Genomic DNA, 16,698 nt, shown 5'->3' on the forward strand with positions numbered 1-16,698 from the left:
ACAGTACGACTCTCGCCCATGAAACTGTGCCAGGGAAAAAAGTATGGTAGTCGTCCTGGGAGCGAAATGTTACTTGGCGTGGGGCGACGAAGCATGCGCACGGCTTCCCCTCGTGGCGATCTACGACGGGAACTTTTTCTTTTATAGTAATTATCATTTTCTTAAGCGCTTCTTGTCGCTACCGGACCGTGAAGGATCCAGGGTATTTTCACAAGCTCACCCAGACCAGACGACGGTCGCCCAAGGTCTTCCCGGACACCTGTTCTCACGACACTGACGAATTTTGGCTCCCTATAATTAACTTGTCGGCCACGACCCGCACGGAAGAAGAGAATGCAAGCTGTTATGACTAAGACTCGGTTATGATGCACACGAAACACCTGGCTCGATTACAGACATATTACAGCTGCCTATCAACACCGCGCTGGATGACGGCCCATGAATATGATGAATGCAAAACGTATTAACCTATGATCGCTTGCAGGAAGAACAAGAGAGAAAAATACGTTGTGAGTGAAGCCTCTCGTAGCTTCCTTTGCATGAATCAGCGACACGTATAAACACCTTGTCGTGCGCATCTTCAGTTCATTTGATGCCACTCACTAACCTTCAACTGAGGAAAGGCAAAGGGCAACGCCAAAATCCTTGAAGGAGGCGGCGGTGGAGTTGGGCCGGCGAGCAAAGGCTGAAAGATGGAGGAAGGGAGGAAGCAGGATAACGGAGAAGAGAATGTCGATGAAGGAGGAAGAGGTGCATTGAGAAAGTTGATGTAGGGGTGAAGGAAGGGAAGGAGGAAGAATGATATGACGTAGCTGGCAAAGGAAGTCTGAAAGGTGATGGAAGGAAGGGATAAGGGAAGGAAGGTGAAGCAAGAGTGAGAGTGAAGGAAGGTTGGTAAAGGAGGGAGTGGGGGAGGAAGAGTGGTGACAGGGAGGAGGTGGAGGAGGTGCAGGAGCGGTGAGGCGGTGAGGCAGTGTGGTCAGCAGAGGGCGGGCGGACGGCAGCTCACCTCCAGCCAGGGCCAGAAGGCAACCCACACACCGCCCGAGGCTGCGTGTTGCGGCCTCGGTCGTGACTACCGCGCACCGTCATTAGGCTCAGGTGACGCTTTTGCCAAGACAGCATTCTGCAGTATCTAAATTTTTACGACCTTCATTTGGCCATCATGTGAAGTCACCAGGTATTTAAGAGCCTAAATGCAGGGAAGGACAATCCCTCACGAGGTTCCTGTATTACCTGTCCCCGCCGGGCCCTTGAGGTCACACCGCACTTGGTCATTAGGTGAGCCAGTCGGCTTCTGGTAAAAGGTCGTAACTATCATACTGAAAATAATAATCTAACTTAAAGAAATAATACCTAATACTCTACAAAATTATTTGGTGTTGTGTTTTGGAAGCAACAACTGTATTTAATATTTTCCATTGGTATTTTTGTATTAAGGTAATTGATAGGTTGGCGTGCATGTCGTGTATTATTCCTGAGCGTACCCTGGCGTGCTTCACCCTGCAGAGGACATTCCCCTCGCCAGGTTTACTATTTCCCTCACTCGACGGTGTCTCTTCCGTCATTACCTCGGCGACGACCCAATAAGGAAAGGGCGTTAATTGGCGCAAGGAGTGTGTGGCGGGTGGGATCATTAGCCGCGTTTGGGACCAGCTGGCGGGTTGGCGGGCGGCGAGGGGTTGAGGGGGTGGGGAGGGAGGGTAAGTAAGGACCTTGTGGTATGCCGCAGACCACCACCACCACCACTACTCCCGTCACTCCTTGCCTTGACTCGTGTGAACTGTTCGTCGTCAACACTCCCGCTTATGTCGCGTCCTCGCAGGTACGGCAAAAAAAAATCGTGTTATTTCCGAGGCAGGGAGAAGGGAAACAACACGCTCGGTAAACATTCAAAGCGTAAACGCATCAATTTTCCCTTCATCACTTTCTCGCATCATGGCGTAGATTTTTTCCGCGTGCCTTTCGGGTGAACTATCCTGGGTGGAAACGCGGAGCCGTGAGAACTCAGACTGATAACCTGGTGACTCGGGCAGTGCGCTCTCGCCAGTAAAACACGCCGCCTCTCCACCAATGTAATTGTTGGGTTTTCGTGGCCCATTTGGCGTGGGAGAATGTGAAAAATACCCTATTTCGGAACTCCTCCATCCTGCTGCCTCCCTCCCGCCTTCAATCTGGCTTATATTAGTCTACCTCTATCCAACAACCTTTTGTTCGCGCGTTAGAATGAAATTTCCACCTTCAAGGATTCTTTCTCGGGCCCTTTCCGACACGAATTTAAAATCGCTTCCTGAGTCTTTATAACATTGTGTAGCGCCGCCGCTGCTGCCGCTACGCATCCCATCTCACCGCCCGGCCCCGCCTCATCCCCAGGAGCCACGGAACTCCTGCTGAGACTCGACGGAAATTTTTATGGATTGTATTGTTTTGTGAAGTAAATTGACTTGGCATCCTTTGTAACCTACCGCTGCACCCTGACGCTCCGCTGAGGACTGGGAGACTGAGGACGGCGCGGCGACGACCCTGCTCATAAGTTCCTCAGGCACCGCAACACACACACACACACACACACACACACACACACACACACACACACACTGCGACCACGACGTGAATGAACTATGCAGGTAATTTACATTTAAATGGACTTTCTTAGAAGGGAAGGCAAAGCAAAGGTCATCCGCACGCTAAGGATGAACTCGAGGACCACGAGACGCAAGTTCCTGAGGCAGACACTCACACGCCGGGATTCTCCCTTCTCTGTGGGTCTGTGGTGGCGGCCAGGACAGTACGAAAGCCTGAGAGGCATGCATGACTCTCTCAACCTACATGTCTTTTCAGGGATCCCTCGTCTTTCCTTGCCACTACAGCTACAGAAAGTGCATTGTCTTTTCCACACGCCGAATAAAAGAAATGGCAGTGTCAAAATACATCCAGCCACCCAGGCAGCCACACATACACACACACACACACACACACACACACACACACACACACACACACACACACACACACACACACATACACACACGGCTTCACGTACGCTCCAGAACGCACACTATTTTCCAACGCCACGCAGCTCCGTCACCCAGCCAAGTCACCTCATTTAAAGTGATCGGAGACGCCTCAAGTTTCAATCCATCTTGAAGTCTCGTGAGGCGCAGCGCAGCGGGGAGAGGGTGGGGGAATAAAAAGGATGGAAGACGCGTTGTCCAACTTTTCGGTAAAATGATACTTTCTTCAACGTGTATTGACTGTGGAATCCAATCGCCTTTACTTCACCCAGCAACGTGTGTAGAGAGTGAACGTAATTCCTTATACCCGCCTTGAAATCTGCTCAATAATTCTTACTCTTAGTGTTCAACATTTTACCAAGGGGTTTTATGTAACTCTCCAAGGTAAGAAATATAAATGATTTTTACTCCTTGTATTAACTTCCAGGCAATGCTATGTGAGACTTCAAGGCAACAAAAAGACTTAATAATATTTACTCCAGACGTTAACTTTTCTGTAATTGATGTTGTGTAACTTTCCAGTGTAAGAACACATCAGATATTAAATACAATGGCATTACCTTGCATTATATCGTTTGTTCGAGACTGAATTCATAATTTGATGTGCAGGCTCAGTGGCCGTGGAAAGTATAGCTCCGGTGACGTCTATTTTCAGAGCCGTGTGTATATCGCTACCGATCTCAATGACGACAAGGGATCAATACGTAACTTTGTCTCACCACGTCAATAATACAGCTTGTCTGCTGCCGTAAAATGCTACATCGCAGAGAACGGAGTGCAATACATAGTGAGTGAATTCGATGGTGTAGAGTGGAGGATAAGAATAAAAATAAGAATAAAGAAATGTCAAGAAATGGAGAATAAAGGCATAAAATAGAAAGAAATAAAGAAAAATGGAGATAAAAATAAAATGATAATAGGAAACATAATATAATAAAACTATAACAAATAAAAAACGAAATAAGTAACAAAAAGTAAGACAAACAAATAGCTGGGAGACAATGCAACAGATGGAAGTGAATAAAGGTGGTTAAAAAGAAAAAAAACTAAACATCTAATTTGACGTATAAAACATAACCGAAGAAAAAGAAATGTTCTCTCTCAAGACTCTTTGCATAATGGATAGCTCACCTACACTTCCTCCCTCGAAAAGGTCACAACTACTAAGATCGTGAAATAGAAAAAAATGTCACCTCTACCTGGTGTGATTCGGTATCCTCCCTGCACGAGGCGAGACACACACCGCGGCACGTACCTGTGGAGAGATCAATATTAATGTACAGTCATACGAGTTACAACATTCTTCTATGACTGAATTAAATGAAAGAATGTAGAAAGATATTAAAAAAAAAAAAAAAAAATGTGAACGTATTCATGTAAAGAGATTCAAATTTGAAGATGTAATTAAATAAAATGATGTGAATGAACGAATGGAAAAATAGATAGAAAAAATCGGATTGTAAAAATGTTAATAAATGAAAATTGAAATATATAATGAAGGTTATACAAATAAAAAAATGTAAAGAAAAAAAAAAAAGAAACGTAAATGAACGCATAGCTAATAATATAAAATGTTAATGTAATGAAATACAGGTAAAAAAATTCAAATAATGTATGCAAATGAGAGAATGTAAAGAAATATTAAAACAAAGAGTGTACGAATTGTAAAATGCATGTTAAAGAAGAAAAAAAACTAATTACCAAAAACACAAAAAAAGAAACTTACACCAGTGGAGAGAGATAAAGAAATATACAGAGTTTGTAAAATGTGAAATGTGAAATGTTAAGAAATACTGTTATCCGGCAACTTCTCCAACACAGCATTAGTAAATATTTAAGTCACATGAAAAAACAATGTTAATTACTGGAGTTTGAGAAAAAAAAATCAAGAATATAGAAGGAAAAATCATATAAAGATAAAAAGATAACGGAGAAAAAAAAGTATATGAATAATCAGAAATATACACAAATGGAAGAATGAAGAAATATTACAAAGGAAATAAGAAAAAATAAGAGAAAATACAAGTAGAGGATGGAATACGATCGTAATATGAATGATGAAACAAAATCATACAAAAAAATAAATCCAACGTAAAAATGTCATACCTACTTTTATAAGAAAATAACACCAACATTCCAGACAATAATTTATGAGTGACTGATTATAAAATGAAGGAGTACATCGATTTACACACTTCTTAGAAAACTCTAACCTGGTATGAGCCTGCGTGATGAAAATGCAAAACTGCGTCGATTATATTTTACTTGATGATTAAAACTTCTTCATTGTCAAAATAATTCATCAGTTTTCAGTTTATTTCTTTTTATTCATTTCTTATACGATGTTAGTTTTTCTCAATGGTACGTAATAATATGGAAGGTCTTGAGGGAAAGCAACGAGCAAGTCCATCAAACGAATAAGTCGGTACCACCGAGTCAGTCAATATTGACCTAACTGCCAACACAAATTAATATAAGTCACTTTAATGGGAAACTGTTTACTTATTATATTAGTTAGCACACACACACACACACACACACACACACACACACACACACACACACACACACACACACACACACACACACACACACACGACACTAATTGAAATTCATATTAGGTAAAGTAAGCATCGCCATTAATCGTTTCTACATACCGTTAATTATCCATAATTGCTGAGTAAAAAACACGAGAAAAGAAGAAAGCAAAGAGAGAGAGAGAGAGAGAGAGAGAGAGAGAGAGAGAGAGAGAGAGAGAGAGAGAGAGAGAGAGAGAGAGAGAGAGAGAGAGAGAGAGAGAGAGAGAGAGAGATACAAACAGCTTGGAAAAATGCATATTCTTGACAAGACAAACACACACACACAAACAAACAAATACCAACCACTGACTCATGGCGCGGTGGAAGTTTTTCTCAATTTCATGAATTTGCCTAAACTTGGCGAATAAAGTTTGGCTGAAGTTCATTAAAGTTTTGGTGGCGAGACAAAACACTCCTCGCCACGCGCACACCTCTAATTTTGCCTTGGTGTGGCGCCGCGGCATGATGAGGAACGCCTGGATTTATTCCCACTTTTGAGCGTGACTTCCAACGCGTCGTTCATTTTTCCTTCCTCAAGATTAATAAATATATGTAGAAAGTGGACAGGTTTGTATACGGTACAAAAAACAGCGCAATGGAGGACTAGGTATGTCTATCTGTCCTTGTCACTCACCCACCCACCCACCCACGGACACACACACATACACAGTACACACACACATACATACGTACAGGTAAGTTAGACAGGTAATATATGACCCGAAAAGTCTCCTGTCTCAGTGCTTGTGGGAACCCCGCCAGTAGAGCCAAAACACCCTGCCTCCCCTCCCCTATCTCCCTACCTCCCTCCCTCCCTTCTCTTTCCCCTGCCTCCCTTCCCCCCTCTCCTTCCCCTTTCTCACCATCCTCCATTCCCCCTCCACTGACCCACCTACCACCCCTGACGCGCAGCCCCCGCCCACCACAAACCTCTTGGGCACCTCCACTGTCTTCCCCTCCACCCTCACCATCACCACAACCACCACAGTGAGTCCCCCAGCCGCTTCCACCATGACCTCCTCTGGCAGGTCCTTCCCTACCACACTACACTACACCACCACACCACCAGCCCCTCTTGACCTCACAACCTCAACCAGTCAAGCAGATGTCTCAGTAAATTTTCCGTTCCTCACTAAATCACTTCTGCAGATGTGTTTGTTTCTAATGCACTGCCACACTGATTACTACTATACTACTACTACTACTACTACTACTACTACTTTTTTACTGATGTTACTGCCGCTATCACTACCAGTACACCATTCATTTCAATATCTACAAGACACTACAAGCAAAACAAACACGGCAATATAGTTTATGTTCCTAAAACACTGCCATAATGACTACATCAACAGGAAAAACTACTACTACTATTACTAACATTCCTTTTCACTACCTACTACCGACCAACACCAAACAGCACAGCACAAACACGTCAGTCCAGGAAACAAAGCACCACACACACACATACACGTACACAAACACCCACACCCACACACACACACACACACAGGCACACACAGACTCTCCCCTCAATACACGTGTTCGGTAGAGCCAAGGGGCAGGGCGGGACTCCATAATGGGCGTGCTTTCTGAGGAACTGCAGGGGAGGTGCTAAATTTATTCACTCTTGTTCTGTCCACCAGGGAGCTTTGTCTTGTGCTCGGCCGTGTTTCCGCCCGGGTGTCTGGGAGGTAATTGCATGTGTGGCCTTCAGGATAAGACAGAGAGTGGGAAACATCGTCTTCCTGTGTCGTAAACAGATATTTGCGTCCTCTTCCGTTGGTGGGAAAAGAAGCGTGCATGAGAAACGTTAGTGAGGAGGAAAATAAGTGAAGGAGGAGGAGGAGGATTTAGAGATGAGTGAAGCTTTTTTTGGAGAATGAATATCAGAAAAAGATGAGATAAAGGAGTATAAAATTATATGGAAAATAAAATAAAAGCTTGTATAGGTGAATTAAGAGAGAGAAGGAAAATAGGTGAAGCAAAAGAGAGAGTTAGATAGAAATGAGTGAGTGTTTGTACAGGAGGAAAGGGAGTAAGAAAGAGGAGATGGTAAAAATGAGAAAAAAAAAACATGTATATGAAAAAAAAGAATAAAAGTCTTGTATGAGTTCAAGATGAAAATATGGAAAGTAAGAATAGAAGATGAATGAAAGAGCATAAAATAAAACTGAAATAGAAATGCTTGTATGAGGATATGAGTGACTAAAAGCAGAAAGAGATAGGATAATAATAAACGAACAAAAATTTTAGCATGATAAAAAAAGGAGGACGGAGAAAAACATAAGATGAGAATTAAAAAAAAAAACATTGCATGTGGGAAATAAGTAGGGAAGGAGGAGGAAGATAAAAACGAATTATTCTTTGGCATTTGGGGAGGAATGACAATGAGGAGAGGAAAATAAGTAAAAGAGGAGGAAGAGAAGGAGGAGGAGGAAGAGGAGGAGAATGCGAAGATAAAAACAAGTTAGAAAACATTATTTTTTTTCCTTTTTTTCATTCTGCTTTATGGAGCGGACTCGTATTTCTCTGCCTGGGCTGCGTGTAAGACTTGCACGGCTGATATATACGACGTCGATATATTGTGGGTGAGATCTTCGTCAGTTGTTGTTATTGCCAACCTCTGCCTGGTGTCACGGCCCCAAATTCGGCCTGACGCGCTGCAGGAGTCCGGGGGAAGAGGTGCGCCCTTAAAGATCGCGTGCTGGATGGCCGTGAGGCGTGTGATGGTTGTGTTGGCCCGACAGTTAGTACCAGTCGTATAACACAGCCACGTGGGGTGTCAACACTCAGAAACACGTATTTACAGACTTAGCTAATGGTGAAACATAAAATATACCACCTTGCCTCGCGTCGCCTTATCACCGCTGTGCAAACTGACGCTGATTTGCCACCACGTCCCATACACGCCACTAATTGGACGCTAACCACGCGCCTACTTCAGACTCTCAACCATAGTGGCGCCCTACGTAATCTTGGCAATTAGTGAGGAATAAGCCACTGGAAAAGGAAAACCATACTTTATAAACTCAAAACCTGGACTATCATACTGGAATCAATCCCTCCACAGCCTGAAGAGGTATCAAGACCCAAATAACGCTAAGATAACCCAAACAAATAAAGCCTCGTAAATATTGTATCCTTGCACGCGCTCAGCTGAGTTCACTGTGGCTTAACCCAGTGTGAATCAAGCCTCTCCTTTCTCCCTCTCTCCCTCTCCCTAACCTCTCACTTCGATACACGCTTGCCGATACACCGCCGGGATGTATCATGTTGGGAAGAGTGGTCTAAGAGAGAGAGAGAGAGAGAGAGAGAGAGAGAGAGAGAGAGAGAGAGAGAGAGAGAGAGAGAGAGAGAGAGAGGGGGAGGGGCAGGAGGAAAAAAAAAATGAGAAGAGTTGGAGAGCTATTGTACAAGGCTTAAGCTAGCGAGCGGTCACCTGGAATGCTTTTAGGGATTATGACCCTGATATATGAGGAGAGGGGCCAGAGGGACAAGGGAGAGTGGGGGGCGTGGAGAGAGGGAGGGAAGGGAGAGTGGTAGAGAGTGGTGGTAGTAGTGGTAGTGGTGAAGGTAGTTGTGGTTCTGTCTATAACACTGCCTCCAGCCTGCTCTCTCTCTCTCTCTCTCTCTCTCTCTCTCTCTCTCTCTCTCTTACAGGATCTCTTACCTTTCACCTCTCACTCTCACTCTCCCTCCTAGCCCACCGATGACCCTTCTTCTCCATTAACTCCACCTTCCTTTCCTCTCTTTCTCTTTATTCCTTCCTCTCCTTATCCACCTTCTCTTTCACCTCCTCGCGCAAGGACACTCCAGTACCTCTCTTCTCATCCTGTCCTATTCTTCCCTATTCTCTCCCTCAACCCTCTCTTCCTCTCCGAGCCTCTCTCTGAAATTCCCACTCATGTTCTACTTGTTATCTTTTCCCTTCCCTTTTTCCCTCGTCCTCCTCGTCCTCCTCGCCCGCCTCGCCCTTCCCTCCCTTCGACAATAGAACGATAATCCCCCATTATTCCCCGTCTCCCCCCGACATATTACTTCTACAAAGGGAATCCGTGCGATGAAGATATTTCGATGAATTTCAATCCGGGTGTAATCGCCTTGGCCTCCATCCGCCTTCCGAACACTCACTCATTCATTCACTACTCATCGTTCTATTCTTACGTCTTATTTTCTTCACATTTTTTTTTCGCCAGTGTTTCTTGTTTTGCTATTCTTCATTTTACTAATGTTATTTTCTGTTCCTTACCCTTATTCTATTCTTCTATTTTCATATATTTCTCACTGTACTCTTTCATTTCCTTTACTCATCCTCTGTAATTTCGTTTTCATCCTCCCTCACCATTTCTCATTTACTCATGTTATTGTTTTTCCTCCTACTTTAATCCTCCTCTTTCCGCATGTTCCTCGCTATTCCTCATTTGCTCCCTTTACTCTTTCGCCGCTTATCCTTCAAATCCCTCTGTCTGCTCCTCCTCCTCCTCCTCCTCCTCCTCCTCCTCCTCCTCCTCTTTCTGCTGCTGCAGCTGCTTCTAACACATTACGCTCAGGAATACAAATATTGCTCAGCCTCACAAAGCCTCAGGTCCCGAATATGATCCATGGATTAATTCTGTTTATACACAAGTTACCTTCATTTACGAGGCAAGGTTTACGGCGGGGAGGGAAGGTTATAAACATTTACCTATTATACCTTTGTGCGCCCCCTTAAATTAACCATTAATTTCAACGGGGGAGACAGAAGGACAGGTGAAAAAGATCCCAAATAAGCGTAGGTGACAAAACAGATCGTTCCTTAAGCCAAGTGACAAAGTTAAATTCGTCTCACCTGGGAAACAATGAGGGCAGTGGGATGTTTCTGTTCTTATCTGAGACCTGCGCGTCCCTCCGTCCTCCCGTCCACAGCCTACCTGTCTGCTTGCCTGTCTGACTGTCTATATCCATCAGTCTTCCTGCCCTCATGTCTCCCCCTGCACGCTACTTCTCCAGGTATTCTATTCCTGTGTTCTTTAGCTTCTATTTTGTCTCTATGTGTTTGTGTATTTGGTGTTTGTCTAAAGTGTTTACCTCATTGGGGGTTTGTTTCTCTGTCTATCTCTCTCGGTGTTTGTCCCTCTTGTTTGTGTATTTTAGTCTTTATTTTTCTGTCAGATGCAGGTTTTGTCTTTTGCATCACTTTTACCCCCTACCAAAAGTTAGTGTTTCGTCACTGTCACAAATTAGTCTGTTTCTGATGTCTTAATTCAATGACAGTACGTGTCTTTCTGCTTATAAGTCAGTCTCCTTACTTGCCCTACCTAGTGACTATCTGTCTCTTATTTTGTCTCTCTGCCTCTAATCTTCCATTCCCCATGCCTAGCTGTCCTGAAATGTGTGACTGTCGCGTGAGTGTCGCTTCCTCCCGCGGACTTCCCTGCCTTTCTGGGTCCCGTACCCTCAAATACCAGAGTGTCGCTCAAAACAAGTCCCATCTTAGTAACCTCTCTATCCACCTTTTTTTGTTCCCTTCCCTCCTTTCCTCCGCAGCAACCGTCCCTGCCACAATAACCCTCCCTCCTTCGCCCCTCTCCCTCCCCAGACAACGGGACCTGATTCTTATCTTTTAAATTGCTTCATATTTGCTAATTTTCGCCCTGACGCCCCTCTATATTTTTCCGACAAATGAGAGTGCGTGTGAGATGTCATCAGGGTGACTTGCCGATGTGTTATTGTGTCGCCTGTGCCTTGCTGGGGACAGACGGCGCCCCAGAAGACACTAAAGGGAAGGAGGGAGGGAGGGAGGGAACGAGGGAAATTGAGGGTACGAAAAGAAATATGAAGTGGAGGAGAGGTAAGGGACGGACGTGAAAGGAGTAAATAGAGGAGGTGGGAGTAAAATACAGGTTATGTGAACTCTGTAAGAAGGGGAAGGAAAGTGCGAAAGTAAGTAAAAGGAAAAGAGATACACGAGAGACACACGTTGGGTGGAAAATATGTTAGGAATAAAAATGGGTGACATAATAATCCACGTCTAAAATATATTCCTTTCTGTCTAATGCTCAAGCTTAAAGTAGATTTTGGGAGTATTACCTTTGAAACACGTACCACAAAAAGGTACCGAGACCCACTAATACAACAGAATTAATTAAATCCATCCCATATGCTCCCACACTCATAACAATTACAAATATAAACATGGAATCCAATCACACATTACCTAAACTCAGTGGCTTTTTATTTAGTCAAATGAAGCCAAAATGAAGCGATGAAGAAGCTTGTCAGTAATGATAGAATTTAGTTCCACACATTCCCTAAAACTCAAGAGGAGGAAGCTTCACAGTAACGATTTTGAACCGCTCAAGTGAAGCTAGAGTGATAAGAAAATGAAGTTTCACAATAATTAAGCAAATTGAAGCCAAGATGAGATAAAAAATATAGCAAATAAAACTAGCATTACCGAAAAAAAGGTGGTTTTAAGAGAACTTTTATTTCATCTAATCACTCCAGTGAAGCTCAAATGAATGAAAGGATGCCGGTCAGTGAAGAAAGGCGAAAATGGCTTGATGAGAGGCTAAGCTGACTTTTCTTTACGTAAAAAGGAGAAATCTGACCAAGAGCAACAAAGTCAGATGACAGTTCCCGACCAGATCCGAGAGAACGAGTCAAAAGAATGAGATAGGTGTCTTGAAACCTCCCTCTTAAATAAACTCAGGTCTTAGGCAGACGGAAATACAGAAGCAGGTAGGGAGTTCCAGAGTTTACCAGAGTTTACCAGAGTTTTGGAGAGGTGAGTGAGGAACAGGAGGTGATGAGGTGCTCCAATATTTCCTGGGACTAATGGAGCGGCCCGGGGTGAGATACCATCAAGTCTGTCAGTGTGTGATAGTGGGGAACCTGCTCCTCCTTGCGTCCGCCGGCGGGAGGGTCCGTGTACGTAAATATTTGTGAGTAGTGGGCTGCTTAAATGCGTGCACACCAATCGAAGGGATATATGAGTTGCTGAGTGCATTGGTGTGTGTGTGTGTGTGTGTGTGTGTGTGTGTGTGAGAGAGAGAGAGAGAGAGAGAGAGAGAGAGAGAGAGAGAGAGAGAGAGAGAGAGAGAGAGAGAGAGAGAGAGAGAGAACAAAAACATACAAATATTCATAAAATCCAACAATTACGACAAAAAAATAAATAAAAACACAAAAGAACACAAAAAAACAGAAGAACGTCACCTGTAACACATCAGAAAAAAAGATAAAAAAAAAAAAAAATAAATAATAATAATAATAATAATAATAATAATAATAATAATAATCCCAAAAAAAATCTGAGTACAAAACACAAAAAGAGATTGAGAGAGAGAGACTTTTATCGATGCGTCAATGAAAAAAATGAAAAAAAGCAAAATATAAAAAGTTCTAGCTCATCACTTGTTATCGTGAAGGTGAAGGAGAGATTAAAGACTCGTAGTGATGGAGCTTAGCGATAGAGCACGACGGACCCTGCCAACTAATATACAAAGTAGATCGCTGCAGGCAGAACACAAGGGTCTAAAAACACAAGCATTGAGGAACTGGTGAGGAATTGAAAACGCGCCATCTTGTGTGTGTGTGTGTGTGTGTGTGTGTGTGTGTGTGTGTGTGTGTGTGTGAGAGAGAGAGAGAGAGAGAGAGAGAGAGAGAGAGAGAGAGAGAGAGAGAGAGAGAGAGATTTATGTATTAGGGAATGGAAGGTGTTAAAATTGCAAGGGAGAAGGTAAAGTAATGGTGACTAGCTCTCTCTCTCTCTCTCTCTCTCTCTCTCTTCGGCAACTCGTTCTGCGTAGGCTGGCGTGCGGGCGTGGCGCGGGCGGGAGGCTTACCACTTATCTCTGCCGAGGGAGGGAGGACACGAGACGGCCATAACAGGTAATCTTATGTACACGGCCAGGTAATCCTCAGCCCAGGGGAGGGGATAATGCTCCCTGAGGGGCCTTGTTTACACCTCAGCTGATAATGCCTACTGCAGGGCCCGCTATGCTGTTTGAAATCATAATGTGCGCCGCGGAAGCTTGTTTAGTGTAGAGATGATGGTGGTTAGTTCAGAGCTGTTTATTGATAAGGTTATGCTTGATGTGGTTGCCTGATTAATGACTATCAAGCAGGTACAGGTTGTGTTGTTCAGGCTCGTATTCTCAAACACTTGGTCTTCACCTTCACTATTTCAAAAGGCTGTATTTAATTTTACACGAGTTCTCATGATATTAACGGTTCTACAAAAAGATTGACAAGATTTCTATATTATTAACTGGATAAACACTCTTGAAGATCCTACTAATTATCTCTGTGGTCTTCGAAAATAAACATGGGGAGAGAACAAAGCGTTTATTAATACGGACCTCAGTCACACTAGTAATATTCTAGAGTAATAGGAAAGAACGATATCTGTGGATAATTTCACGTCCTGGATTTGCTACAGCCATTTCAGACTTTACAATACACAAAGCAACTCTAATTGTTTTTACTAGATATTTGTCCCGTAGATTGCTGATAGAAACTGTAAACTCTCACACAACGCAAAGCCCATAACCAAAACACTTAAAAATGTATCAAATTATAAAAAATCTTATATATAAATATTTCACATCTTATAACATAGACTAAATAAAAACTGATAAACAATACTTGAAAACTGACAATATTCACAAAAAAAAACTCTGAAAAAAATACAAGGAAAAAAGCAAAACACATATGGAAAAAATAATAATATTCACACACACACACACACACACACACACACACACACACACACACACACACACACACACACACACACACACACACACACACACACACACACACACACACACACAAACACACACACACACACTAAGACAAAGCTGCAAAAGAAAAAAAAAAAAAAAAACACCCTTACGATAACATTCAGATCTCACACCACTCAACATTTCCAAGTACAAACCAAAACCACACCCAGCACAAGACAAACACGTCAAAATAATCTTCACCGGAGGCCTGAGCGTTAACACTGACCACAAAAAAAGGAAGGAACTCACCGCTGGCAGATTACTTTCGTTCACCCTCAGAAGATTCCAATCAGGGGGAGGGTAAAAGACGCCCCCTGAACACTACCGTGGGTGATAAGGTGAGTATGGGTGGCCTGGGGGGAGGCTCAGGAACACGTGGCTATACCTGGTGGGAGGTGGGAACGGGGAGGAGGGGAGGTGGTCTTCTTCAGGTGAGACGATGCTGGTTCTGTTTGATATGATAGGGTGAGAGAGCAAGAGCGAGAGAGAGAGAGAGAGAGAGAGAGAGAGAGAGAGAGAGAGAGAGAGAGAGAAATATATACCCAATACCCTCGTCTGTCCCAAGCGAGGAGTGATGTCAGGTAATAAACAAAAGAAAAAAAAATAATAATCGTGAAGGTAAAAGCAAATGGATAAATAAATAAGCAATAAGGCATGAGAGTCTTAGAAGAGAAAAAGAGAGGGAGAGGGAGAGAAAAAGACTCGCAAGACCAGAGGAGGAGGAGGAGGAGGAGGAGGAGGAGATGTAAGAGTGAGTGGCTTTGTGGTTTCCTCCGCCACTCTTTACGACAACTTAATGGCAGAGGCAGTGAAATGTTTAGCGATGGAGGGAGAGAGAAAATTATGAAGGAATAAATTAGCAATCTATCCTTTCTACAGCCAGACTTTTTTCTTCCACTCCCCAAATTCCCACACACAGAGGAACACATACACACACACACACACACACACACACACACACACACACACACACACACACACACACACACACACACACACACACACACACACACACACACACACACACAAACACACCACAGAGCACACACACACACACACACACACACACACACACACACACACACACACACACACTCACCGCCCCTCGTCACGTACCAGTCATTTATTATATCATAAATGACACTAATTATCACCACTCCCGCTGCTGCGCTCGCCACAGTCCAGACAGCACGAGCTTCACCCAAAGTTGTTAAGCTTTTCTCCCTTCTTCCCTCCTTCGGGGCTGGCGGGAGGCTTATACACCCGCTCTTCCCCGCCCATGAGGACCGTATCGTCAGTAAACATAGATGAGTATATCATAGTGTTTATTTAGAAAACATGAATCTTTCTCAAATTTTGGTAATTTTTTTTACTTTTCTTTTTTTAGTAGATTGGAGCTTTCCGTAAATCTTTTAATTTCAATTTATTTATACATTTATTTATTTACCACGATGTTCATTTAAAACACTTCGTAAATTCAGAATAATAATGTTTTCTGGACTTTTCTCGAATATAACTTCTGAAGGCCTTTGTTCACCCTTTTTTTTCAGTTGCCTTTGGACACAGATCTTACATCAGTAAATAGAAGCTGCAACAAGCCAGATTACCTACACGTGACTACTTCTATAAAACACACCTGCCTACATCCACCGATCCTTCACATTCCAAACTCCTTATTAACTGATTCTTGAGTCCGTATAAAGATGTCAAGTGTTATACTGACACTAACACTGAAATATGTGCGCCTTTCCTCTCTAGTCTTTGGCAAGGTTAAGGTTTTATTTTTATTTTTGTTTTCTCAGAGTAATGATTCTGAAGTGAGTAGTAGAGGCTATTGTAGATCATGGTTCGTGATGCTTGATAATAGAAAGGTTTGTGGTTGACAGGACATAACTTACTGCTCACTCTCGCTCTCTCTCTCTCTCTCTCTCTCTCTCTCTCTCTCTCTCTCTCTCTCTCTCTCTCTCTGCATCCCACGCAAACCTAAGGAAAACAAGAGCCGATCGACACAACAGGCATACACAATTTTAACTCCAGGTTTAAACCGACGGCACACACACACACACACACACACACACACACACACACACACACACACACACACACACACCAGGGACACGGATGCACTCCAACTGGACGCGGAACGAAGAATAATCGAGGCACTCCAGCTTGGGGAGGCGACATGGCAGGCGGTGAAAAAGATCGCTAGGCAGTGACCTTGTCCACCGATGCCACGCTTCCCTGGAGAGCACGAGGAGGAAGTGGAGGAGGAAGAGGAGGCGGAGGAGGAGGAGGATAGTCTCGTGGAAGGTAAGACAGGTTGGCCACTAAGGTGCT

This window comes from Portunus trituberculatus, chromosome 29, assembly GCF_017591435.1.
Source record: "Portunus trituberculatus isolate SZX2019 chromosome 29, ASM1759143v1, whole genome shotgun sequence".
NCBI lineage: Eukaryota > Metazoa > Arthropoda > Malacostraca > Decapoda > Portunidae > Portunus > Portunus trituberculatus.